Consider the following 12,804-nt stretch of genomic DNA (forward strand, 5'->3'; position numbering starts at 1 on the left):
GGATTTTCCTAATTCTATCATTGCTTCCACATTTACTGCCACTGTCCCTCTTCACTCATATATCTTAGCTTCAAACCAGAAGAAATAATATAAAAATATGCACATATAGGGGCACCCGGATGGCACGGTCAGTCAAGCATCCAACTCTTGGTTTCAGCTCAGGTCATGATCTCAGGGTCGTGAGACTGAGCCCCCGTCAGGCTCCGTGTTTAGAGCGGAGTCTGCTTAAGACTCTCCATTTCTCTCTGCCTCTCCCCCTAGTGTGTGCTCGCTCTCAAATAAATAAATAAATAAATAAATAAATCTTTTTAAAAACTGCACACATAGAAGTGATTCCTGATTCAGCAATCAAGGAACATCTCTGAGCTGAAACAACAAGTCCTCATTTGGGAAGATACTGATAGGTGGACGTGGAGACCAAAAGAGTCTGAGATTGGGAAACAGGGTGAGGGCTCTTGTCTCCACACTCTGGGTGATCCGAATTCTGGCTATAAGTAAGCCCAGAGAAACATCTGGCCTTCTGGGAAGAAAAAAATAAAACCAAGAATGGAGAAAAGAGGGAAAGAAAGAAGAACATCCAGGATGTGAAAAGTATGTTAATGAAGTCTGGAGACACCAGGGCGTCACCCGGGAGGATGGTAATGGAATGCAAATCCACGTGTATCTGATAGAACCACTGGGGGACAGGCCCAGGTGAGATTCCGGTGAATGGAAGACTGACTGATGTCACTGACTCTACTCCCTAGAGGCAGTGATTGGCCACGGTTGGCATGGAAGCCAGCACAACCCCCAACTGCCATCTGAGTCCATGGGGAAGGGCCAGGGGGCTCCAAGTGCTTGGAAAGCAAACCCCCTCTGGCCTCTGTTATGGCCATCCCTCCCTCCCTGACTGTTCCTGAACAATGCCTTCTTTGTTTCTCCTTGCAGGGGAAACACGACCATCCCATCCCCATTTTTTCTCCGATCCCCCATACCCATCCCCCGGAGAGAAAATTAATACCATGTATGCTTACACAATCACCACCCTCTTAGCAACTGTGCTTGGAGGACAGGAGGACTATGTAGATAAGTTGCTCCAGCTGCCACTATGTGCCACTATGTCCTGCTTCCAAATGGAATTCTTACCACACTACCACTCTTTTTTTTTTTTTAATCATATTATACTTTAATTCTCAGAGAAGATTCCTATTTTGGAAAGGAGATTAGATTGTTTGATTTTAAATAAATCTTTAAGAGTTTTAAGCTGTAGGGGCGCCTGGGTGGCTCAGTGGGTTAAGCCGCTGCCTTCGGCTCGGGTCATGGTCCCAGGGTCCTGGGATCGAGCCCCGCATCAGGCTCTCTGCTCAGCAGGGAGCCTGCTTCCTCCCCTCTCTCTCTCTCTCTGCCTGCCTCTGCCTACTTGTGATTTCTCTCTGTCAAATAAATAAAAAATCTTAAAAAAAAAATAGTAAAAGGAAAAATTCAAACTATGTCTTCGCCATTTCCTGGATCCACTTGCCAGTAATCAAGATGTTTTCTCCTAAATAGAACAAAAATTTTTTTTAAAGATTTTATTTATTTATTTGACAGACAAAGATCACAAGTAGGCAGAGAGGCAGGCAGAGAGAGAGGAAGGGAAGTAGGTTCCCTGCCGAGCAGAGAGCCCGATGTGGGACTCGATCCCAGGACTCTGGGATCATGACCTGAGCTGAAGGCAGAGGCTTTAACCCACTTAGCCACCCAGGCGCCCCTAGAAGAACAAAATTAAGGTCTGTTTCTGGCCATTGTCCAAAACATGCCATCACTCAAGAATTTGATTTTGAAAAGTCATTTAGAGGAATAATACCCTAGAATTGAATGAACTGACTACAAAAGAGTCCAAATTAGTATCTCCCTTTTGAAAATCACACTACCACTCTTGAGTCAGGAAGAAAGAAAAAGCAGGAGAGGGGCAACCTCTAAAGGAAGAAAGAAAGCTACGCAGGGTCCTCTCTGTTCAACTTGGGTGTTTAAAAGTCAAGGACAAAAGATAGAGACATGCAGGTCAGGATGAATTTTTAAAATACGTCAAGGTCTTATAAGAATCCTATGCAGACAAAAGCCCAAGAGCTATTAAAGCTTATGAGAAGTCAAAACAATGAGAGAAGATTTTTAAATATTTGGCGCAAATAGAGCAAAGGGGCAGACTGACTGATTGCTGAAAAGCAACATTAATAGATAACACAAAACAAAGTGTTAGAATTCCAACCAGGCTATTGTGTTCTCTGACACTGAGAGAAGTCTACAAATTGGACAGGGTAGAGCCAGGGTCCTAGAAAACAACCCAAGTCCTCACCAAGCCAGGACATAGTAAGAAATTGTCAAGCTACAGCAGTGTGATAGGTGTCAGATTAGCAAAATTACATTTGGGTATGGAGGAATATTCAAGAAATACTTCAGAAAATCTGTTAGTGGGTCCCCTGGACTCCTGGAGAAGCCAGGAGAGAGTAAGTAGTTGAACAAATGCTTCAGTTCCAGAAAGAAGGAAAAGCTGATTCCAGAATGTGTAGGCAGTTCATCCTGACCTAAGTTCTCCTTAAAAATGCAACATGGATTATTAAACCGGTTGTTTGTGAAAATCACAACAAGACACGCTCATCTCCTGGCATCCATGTAAGTTAACTAAAAAAGAAGTCATGTTCTGGGCCATTTGTTACATGAGATTCTTAGGGCAAGTACATTAGAATGTTATTCTAAAGTCCTTAATTAAGGAAATCATCCATAGTCAAAGTGAGATGATGTGGGGATTTGGTCTTGCTGTCTTTCAGTTATGTTAAATAGTAGAACAGACACTTAATAGGAAACCTACTTCCATGTTGGAGGAGCACAGCTTGGTAAACACACAGCCTTAATCAACAGAGCAACACCACAGAACACCCACCATGTATAGGCTCCAGGTATGACATGCTCTGGGCACCAAACATGAATAAGAGCAGCTCAACCATTAAGCGTCTGCCTTTGGCTCAGGTCATGATCCCAGCATCCTGGGATCGAGCACTGTATCGGGCTCCCGGCTCAATGGGAAGCCTGCTTCTCCCTCTCCCTCTGCCCCTGCTTGTGTTCCCTCTCTTGCTCTCTGTCTCTGTCAAATAAATAAATAAATAAAATCTTTTAAAAAAAGAAAAGAAAAGACCTTTCCCAGAAGCAAAGATTTCACTGTCGGATAGTCCCACAGGTGGACACTGAAGCCATCTGAGTGTCCAGCTCTGTGTGAGGTCATCAAGGCTCCACTAAAAGGGAGAGCCCTCATCCCTGCCTGTAAGAGTTCCTAGCCTCACTTGGACTCTGAAGGTACATTTAACATGAATATTTAGGAGAAAAGAAGAGGAGGTACATGTATGACAGTGATTCAAAGGGAGACCTGCCCTAGACTGGAGGGTTAGAGAAGGCTTCCTCAAGAAATATGTATTGGGGACACCTGGGTGGCTCAGTTGCTGACTCTTGACTTTGGCTCAGGTCATGATCCCAGGGTCTGGGATCCAGCCCCCTCCCCTCTCATCTGGTTCCCCACTCAAGAGGGAGTCTGCTTGAGGATTTCTCTTCTTCTCCAGCTGCCCCTCCCCCTGTGCATGCACGCATTCTCTCTCACACACACACACATAAATAAATAAATCTTTTTTTTTTTTAAGTGTATCATTGAGAAATGAAAATGTACAGGCAGGTGGGGACTTGGATAAAAATCTCATTCAAGCACAGGATTTAGACCACATAATGATAGGAGCAGTAGTGACAACAATAATGAAAAGAGGAAAAAGTCACTGCTGTGTCTTACAGACTTGCTGTATGTTCTGCTAAACACTGTACGCCTCTATTTGATCCTCACAGCAAATCTATAGAGAAGATCTTGCCTTCCTTACTTTGCAGTGGAGGAAACAGATTCAGCAAGGTTGAATAATACATGCAAGGTCACAGAACTGGTAAATTGAGCTGACATATGGCAAGATAGTGTAAGAAATGAGAAAATCACATTTGCTGGCTTAGCAGAGTTAAATTCCTTTCACTTGACTGTTTTCTAAATGGTGCACTTACAAATACATATTTATTCACTAAGTCTATCCATTAAACGTCTAATACAGAGCACTACTCTGAGCTCGGAGAAGATTGTCTAACTCTGAAGGCAGATGGACCTTTAGCTAAATTTATAGCCAATTAGTGCTGGGAGCCAATAGCATTTCCTCCTATGGAATGTTGGGTTAGTTTTCCATCAAAATATTATTTAATGGCAAGACCCCAAGTGGAATGTTCCAGAAGACCTTTAGCAATTGTGTACTGCATGTTATTTAAACTAAAAACAATGCTGTGAAAAATTGCACTTCAGCACAAGCTGCAGAGAACACACCAAATGGAATTGGCCGGCTGAAAAGGAGACATGATGATTGAAATATTTTCCAGACTATTACATCCTTGAAGGGTTTAAACAGTGAGGAGGAAGACAGGGAAGGGGAGGAGGATGATTTAGGGTGTTTCATTTAAGAACAACAGGATTAAATTAACCTTGGGGTGTGCGGGGGATAATGGTAAAGGAGGGTGGGGAGAAATAATATGCAAGATGTGAGAAGCTTCCCAAAGGAAAAGTGTGCTGGGCTGCAGAATTTTCCAGCCCCACAAAGCAGGCAAAGCCATCTATCATTAAAGTCATTTACAAGCAAACTTGACAAATTGCTCAGAAAATATATTATGGGCCACGTATCCTAGTCTTTGGATTGGACAAACTAATAGGTCTTTTCTATCCCTAAATCGGGGAAAACTGACTGTTCTTTGAGATTTGTTCTCTTGCATTTCATTACTCTCATTTCTGCAACTTTTAAATGGATATCAACAAATAACTTACCCAACTTGGTGTGTGGGTGTCATATCAATTATAGTGCTAATAAAATTTCAACCCGGGAAAGGAGATGGATGGCATGACAATTCTGAAATGTCTATTAACTGAACTATCATATTAATAAAGCCAACTTCTTAATCCTAGTTTACTTTTAATTTTCAGTCAGGCTGCAGAAACTCTAAATTACACAAAGCAGCCAAAAGATTAAAAGAAAATTTCTAGAATTAAAACCCAGCAGACCTAAACATTCATTGATTTCCCAGGATATTGAGAAAAATCAAAGATCTGCTTGTCAAGGGGGGAGGGGGAAGGATGGGTGTGACAGGCCCAGTTTTGCCAGTCCTGGAGATGTTCTCTAAGAGGCCTCAGGCCCACTGCATTGCTAGTTCACAGATAACAATCTTGGAGCTCTGATCCACATAACCGGAATTAACGTTTGTGCATTGCTGCCCCCTGCTGGAGGTATGGAACCCATCCTGTCCAGGGCACCAAGAAAAGCCCTTTGCAAATTCCAATTCCCTTTCAATTCCCTTCCCTTCCATCCCCCACCTGAAAGAGCACCACCCTCCCCAAAGGATTCTGTTAGGAGACAATTCCATCCTAGCTAAAGGGCAAACATCCCTTATAATGTAATTAGCGGAATTCCTCAGACTGTAACCTTGATGACCCTCCATCAGCATGACTTGCCAGAGGCGGAAAAAAATGAAACACATGGCCTTGCTGCTCCGAGGACCACTTCATGAAACTATTCCATTGAGTTAACATTCATTCAAGCATGAACAGTTTTACTTCTCAGAAGTCCAGCAACAGCCAAAATGTCAGCGGGTCCCTCCCTCCCACCAATCCCTTGGTATAAATGATGTCTCTCCCTTCCCAATGAGGCTGCTGCATCTCAAATGCCTCTAAGGAGGGAGGCTCTGCCCAGCTCTAGAACCCCCTGACCTGTCAACAAATCCCCACTGTGCCAATGTCCCCTGAGGCCTGGTGAGACTGGACCAGAGTGGAGGGAAGGAGGAAGAGTAATTTTGGTTGGGATGATCATGACTTCTCCATGCTGAGTGGTAGGAATATGCGGCTGGAGAAAATGCACTGCTCTAACACAGTTTACAACTCAACAGCCCGTCCTCTGCGTCTTGTCCACACCAACTGTACTGGGCCACGTCTTATCAAAATCACTGCCAGCGATCTCTCCCAACGTATTTGCCTGAGTTTCTCTGCCCACCCCCTGATGTGCCCAGTAATCAACCCCACCACAACATGCTACCCCTGCTCCTGGCCTGCAGGGAACAGCCAAGGGGAGCTCTTTCTATAAACCAGCGATTCTCAAAACTTCACTGGGACTGGTCACAAATGCAATTCCCTGGGCCCCAGCCCAGGTCCACTGAATCAGAAACTCGGGGGTGGGGCCCAGCAATCAGGATGCGGGAGTCGCTGGAGATTCTGATGGACCCTCCGGTTTCAGAACCGTTGCTATAAACGTCTAACATCTTTCTCCATGCGTCAACTCCCAACCAGAAAAGACTCCTGGCTGTGTCTCATTAATGCAGATTGGGGGGAAAAATGTAAGGAGTATGAAAAGCTGTTCTTCATGCTGATCCGATTACTGATGCTGATGGCCTATTCATGTCTAGGGGAGGCCTGGATGTATGTGAAACTTCCTGGGATACCTGCCCCAATCCTCCAGCTGCTGGCTGGGAAAACCCCCTCCCACTCTACCACATGAGCCGTCTGCACTGCGTAACCATAGTTATCACAGCTTCTCACTGTCCCTTGTTACACTGTGTGTGGTCCTAGGCCAGCTCATCTGCATCCCCCCAGAGCTTGTTAAAAATCAGGATTCTAGCCCCGCCCAGACCTGCTGATCTGACCTTGCATTTAGCAAGGTTTCAACTGGACTCAGAGACATATTGAAGGTGGAGAACTGGCATAGCTGGGTGCCATCTGCACCCTCACACACACGCGCGTGCACACGCATGATGGATGTGAGGCAGTTTTAGGGCAGTCTAGGCTTTATTCAACGCTGTGTCTCTGGTATCTACGGTTGGACCAGATAGACCCAGTTTCAGCATGAAGACGGGTCTGGTGAATGAATGGTAACCATGAGTGAAGGACTTTTTTTTGAATGACGGCATTATGAAGCCTGGGATGACTCGATCCAAGAATAAACTCCAATCATGTGTTTTCAAGCCCCACGGTGCGCAGCAGAATCCGAGGGAGTTTATGGATGGGGACACTTCAATCATATCACATGGCCAATCACAAATGACCTGCTCTGCAGAGGCTGTAAAAGAGCTGCCTCGTATGCGTTGCCTGGGTGATTTCTCAAACTCTCTGGGAGAGAACATGAAGGACTGTCAGCATAAAGTGATGGACATGGAATCATCTAGAAGGATCCAAAGTTAGAAGGTCAGGCAATGTTGGTCAGAGAGGTGAGGCCTTACCAAGTCACAGATGAAAAGTGAAATGGACACCACCTTAGCCCCCAACCCAGACTTCTCGGGCTGCTGGAGCAGGGGCTAGAACCCAGCCTTCAGACTGAGCTATGTTTTAAATACTGTCACTGTCTCAAAAACCAGCACAAATTCCTCTTTCACACTGTCTACCCACCCCTACAGCATCCCTGGATTAATATTTATTTGGCTGCTAAGACCTAACCTAAGACCAAGTAACAAGGACTTAAAACAGAAGGTTTTCTATTAGTCTGATGAAAAAGTCCAAGAAGTCAGGTAACCCAGGGGTTAAAGTTGCTCTGTTCCACCCCGCTGGGCGTCCAGCCATTGGAAAGTAGAATGGTATGGAAGAAGGCAAGCAATTTCCTTTTGAAGATGGAGCCCTTCACTGCACACATCACTTCTGCCCACATCCTCTTGGCTAGGACACAGTCATTGGCCTCATCGAGTGAGGGAGGCTGGGAAATGCAAAGTCTACCTGAGGGGCCTATGACCAACTCAAACAAAGGGGATCTTATTAATAAGAGAAGGAGGAAGAACAGATGTTGAGGGACACCGTCTACTCACAGCCCATACTTCTCTATTAGATGAGGCCAGCTGGGAGCTTGGTGTTTGATGCTTTAATGGAGAGAGAAGGTTGAACAGGAGACAGAGACAGAGGAACAGGGTTGAAGAGGGGACATCAGACAACCCTGCATATATAATTCATTACTCTTTTGTTTTTTCTGTGCCCAAAAGCCTTATACACACATAACCCTCAGGACATGCAGATTTATGTATCTTCTCCACACTTGGGGTTCAGTTTTCCTATCTGCGTGGAAAGACAGCTGAGCTGGAAGAATCTGCAGCTATGAAGTTCCTTCTGCTTCTCCCATATGGGCCCCGTCCAAGCTAAGCTAAGCATCAGTGACCTCTCTGACCGGAGGGTTTCAATTCTAGCCTCCTTCTCCTCGGACTCTGAAGGTCTAGCATTCCCATCACCTTTTGCCAGAGGGGCTATCTCTCAGTCTAGCTGCAAGGTCTCGGAAGTATAACTTGCAAGACTAATAAACGCATCAGCTTATTCCTTCAGGATGTCAGAGGGAGAACTGGACCCCACAGAAGCATTTGGTGCTCAACAAGGGGGAGACAAGCTGACCCAATTAATCAAGGTGATTTCAAAAGCATCTCAGAACAACTGCATAGAGTCTTATGACAGCTATTAGTCAAGGACATTTCCCAGGCAGCCATCCTGTCCTCCCCACCCCAATACACATACCCTGCTAAAAATGCAGCCAGCCCTGTCCACTCCCGCACAAGGCCACATGACCTCAGACCATTCATGAAGAACTCCAGAAGTGGCACAGATGCTTCTGGAATCCCATGCCTATCCCTGGTTTTCAGATTTCCCCTCCCATTCCACCCTCATTTCTTCCTCCCCCTTCCAGGTCTATTATGAGAACGCTACTTGATCTTGAATTCTTCAAAGAAGGTTGATAATACTCTGACTGGAGGGGCTTAGAAACTAGCTATTCCAATCTTCTTCTTTTTCAGGAAGGGAAACCGAGGCTCAAAAAGGTTAAATAATTTGCCAAAGTCACATGATTTGGGATTAGAACCTGTAGGGGTTCAAGGCAAGTTGCCCCAAGATACGCCACTTTGGCATGCAGATTATTTCAAGCAGAAAACAATCAAGGCCCAAAAGACTCAGGAAGAACCTTGACCTTCTCTCTAACTGCCTAAGAAAATTTAGGTAGGGGCCAGCTCCAGGAAGAGAGCAATCACCACAGATAACTACATTATAATATAAACTAGGGATAGTAGAGGGGGAGGAATTTATCAAAGTTGGTTTTTAAAATTCTTCTCTGTGTCCCACTGTTTCTACATGGTCCAGAAGTATTTGTTTACCAAACATTTACTTTTTTTTTTTTCATTTTCTTGTGAATTGGCTTTCTTCCCTTTGAAGTCCCAGACCCCTACCTCCTTCTTCTTAATGCAGGATGACACATATACCTTCTTTTGCCTAACTGTCTTTGGTATTTCATGTTTGTCTGGGTTCCCCATAATTACATAATTAAATTTAATTTTCTCTGGTGAATCTGTCTCATGTCAATTTAATTCTTAGAACAGCTAGAAGAATCTTGAATTATAGAGGAAAATTTTTCCTCCCCAACAGACCCAAGGCTGCTTATGCGCATCTGACGCAGTGGGCTTTTCTACCATGCTCCTTCTGTCATTTCTTTGTGCCTCCATTTATTCTTCTATCAAATGGTAATAGTAGCAGTGACAGTAAACCTTTATTATTTCCTTTGTTCCGGGCACTATTCTTAGCATTTTGCACATATTACCTCACTGAATTTTCCAATCTTCCCTATTAAGAAAGATATTCCTATTATCTCCATTTTGCCTTTGAGATCACCAAAGCCCAGACTGGAAAAATAAACTTGTTCAACTGCCTCTTCCTCCTTCACAAATGGTGTGACAACTGACGAGCTAAAAAATCTAAGCCCTCTGCCTACCCTCCACACCAAATCACCTGGCCTGCCCCTGCCCACTTTCCTTCTGGGCTTTCCTACACTCCTGCTCTTTTCCTGCCCCCTGAGTTTTCTGCCCACAGAACTGGCCTGTCACATCATTTTCCTTAGCTTTTCAGTGATAAGAATGTTGTCAATGATGAAGGAGCGGGTTAGTGGTGTGGATAATAGAAAACCACAGAATATCGAAAATATGCTTCTTTTAGGGATATGATTTTAATGTTCCAGAGGGTCCATTATCCCAAACTGAGCAGCAGGGCTGCCAGGGCAGAACTGTTACCCTTAGAGATGCCACCAAGCAGATAATCCATGGCGAGCTCTGGCAGTTGCCTGCCAGTGTGGGACATCATCAGTCAGACTGATCCCCTGGTTTTAAAGCAATTCTTTTCCTTTCAAAGGAGGCTCATCTGGAGGAAAGAATTCCATCCCAACTCAATTTCTATTTCACACCACACTCTGGAGTAAAAGGATATGGGAGCCCCAGTCACTGGTCAGCCAGGAAACTGGTGGCTCTCAGCTGGCATTTCACAGCAGTTGGCGGCGAGACTGCCTTTAATAGCACACTTGCTGTGACGGGCAGCAGCGGAGATAAAATTACAACCCACCCCCCACACATAAGCCCAGGTGGCCAGATGAGGATTGTTTTAACACTCTAAAATAAAAGTGCTCCTTGGTGGGTTTCTCTCCTGCCTGTCAGTCTAGCCAAATCTCTGAAACATGTTGCTCTAGCCTCCACCCACAAACACCTACAGTCCTGAGGCCCACATGGCACATGGGGGCGGGGTTCCCTTGAAGAAGCCAGGTGATGATACTGTGCCGAGAAGAGGAGATGCTGAGGAACTGGCAGGACTGGCTGGCACCAGGCCCCACAGTACCTCCTTGGTGCCCCGGTGAGATGGGGCCAGCTGGGTCTTCTCCTTCCTGACTGCTTCCCTCTGCCAGGAATGTCTCCTCCTTTCCTTATTTCTCCAGGGCTTTGGGGCCCGTGCTGCCTTCCAGTTCTCACAACCAACTCTCTGGGGAGCCTTTGCTATCAGCTTTAGCAGGCCTTAATACTGAATCGTAACTTTAGTATTTCGTAGTGTTAACTTTTATATTCTGATTTCTATATTCTGCATGTGTTAGAGGTGTTTTCAGCACCTTGTGGATGGGGAATGAGAAGTGGGGGAGGGTGGTAGGATGTAGGTGACAAGGAGGCATGTGGAATTTCTTGATCCTGCTAACACCAACAACCTTCTTTTCTGACCATATATATGTAAGAAAGAACAATATCGTTTGGGCTTCTTTGCATCACAAGTTGCCTCCATCATAATTCTTTGAACTTGAATCACAGATTGCTGACATGGGCATCTGATCTGCCTGGAAGCCCCCTTTGCCGACTGTATTTTCCAAAAACAGTAGTGTATTACCCATCTCATATACTCTGGCCATGCAATCCTGCTGTGCCCATCAGAAGGTGGAGTCTATTTTCCTCCCCCGCCCCTCCTCAAAGGGTTCACAGGGCCAGGTTCAGGCCCTGTGAGCACTTTGACAAACAGAATAGGGTGGGAATACATGCTCCAGCCACCCCCGCTAAGTTCATGTCGTTCAGAGAGAAACAAAGTGCCAAGTGCCCCCCAAATTCTTTGAATTTATTCTGTGGATATCTTGTGAAGGGACCATTTTGATTGGAAGCATGACCCAGTCAAAGCTGTCCATTGGTACAACGATTCTGAGAGCATCCTATAGCATCAGATTTGAGCAGTGTAGATGGGGACACTAGCCACAACATCTGGCTAAAAGCTTCATCCAGTGGAAATGAAAAACAACAAAGTCAGGGTGTAGCTTGCCTTAACCCCTGGCATATGGAAGTCAGAGACAACTGAATGAGAGGAGGGGGCCCCACTCTGCAGAGCACTGCGCCATGCAAGACTAGAAGGTGGCTACTGGTGTTCTGAGCTTCCCCCATGAGAAAATTAACGGAGACAGCCAGGCAGGTAATCCATGATTAACATGCCTGGGTAAAGCCTCATTCCAGGTGAGATGGATGGGTGAAGAAAGTGCAATCTGAGGTGGATAATTATCAGGAATGCCAGCACATTCTCAGTGTTCCCCTTCATAGGTGCTCTGGGAGACCTGTCTGAGCCCAAATACCAGCACAGCAACTGCCACCATTACAAAGATGACCGTGTTCTCTACAGTGGTGGCTGTCACACTTGGGCACACATCAGAATCATGGGGAGGACTGTTTAAAATACAGATCACTGGGCTCCACCTCCACAGTTTCTGATACAGAGGTCTGGGATGGGGCCCAACAATCTGAATTTTGAGAAAGTCCCCAGGTGATATTGATACTTCCTGCTGGGGACCACCGTTCAAGAACCACTGCTCTAAGAACTCTAAGCATGCTCTGAACCCCTCCCATGTACTGGATCTCCAACATGAACTTCATCTGAGCTTCACAGAGCCCCTGGAAAGCAGGCCCCCATTCACAGAGGAGAAAATTGCAAATCAGATGTGCTACATAAATTGCCTGAGGTCACACAAGTAGTGGGCAGCAGGGATCCTCTTTTTTCCTACATTACTTGTTCCCAGAAGCCAGCCTTCAATGAGGGCTGCTAGAATTTTCACAGGTCCAAGTTGAATTGCATGAAATAAAAATAGTGCAAGGTTTTCATTACATTAACCATCTGAACTCAGTTTAATGAATTGTTCTTTTTTCTCTAAGAGAAGCTCACTCATATTTTAGGGAGTTAAAATGCTTTTATCAAATTATGGTGGCAAGAGATCTTTTTCTTTTCCCCTTTCTAATGTTACTTGGCAAAATAAATAGGTAAAGACCTAATTTCAGTACCTTCATTTAAAAAAAAAATTCTGGTCTGTGAAATTCCTAGCAACAGCCCTCTGCCTCACTGCCTCCCAGACCTAAGTTTCATAGAGTGGCTAGGTGTGACTTGTCACATGCGTAGATGGCGGCAGAGCCACACACACTTTAGGCCAGTCCTCTCCCCATTAGCCC

General features: G+C 45.2%; 1 protein-coding gene across 1 annotated transcript in view; it reads right to left on the reverse strand.

The window, feature by feature from the left end:
* Positions 1-12,804, reverse strand: part of GPR39 (G protein-coupled receptor 39) — a 197,116-nt gene that overhangs the window by 92,221 nt on the left and 92,091 nt on the right. The window lies entirely within an intron of this gene.

The sequence above is a fragment of the Lontra canadensis genome, unplaced genomic scaffold (genome assembly GCF_010015895.1).
Source record: "Lontra canadensis isolate GAN:19392208 unplaced genomic scaffold, GSC_riverotter_1.0 scaffold11, whole genome shotgun sequence".
Taxonomy (NCBI): Eukaryota; Metazoa; Chordata; class Mammalia; order Carnivora; family Mustelidae; genus Lontra; species Lontra canadensis.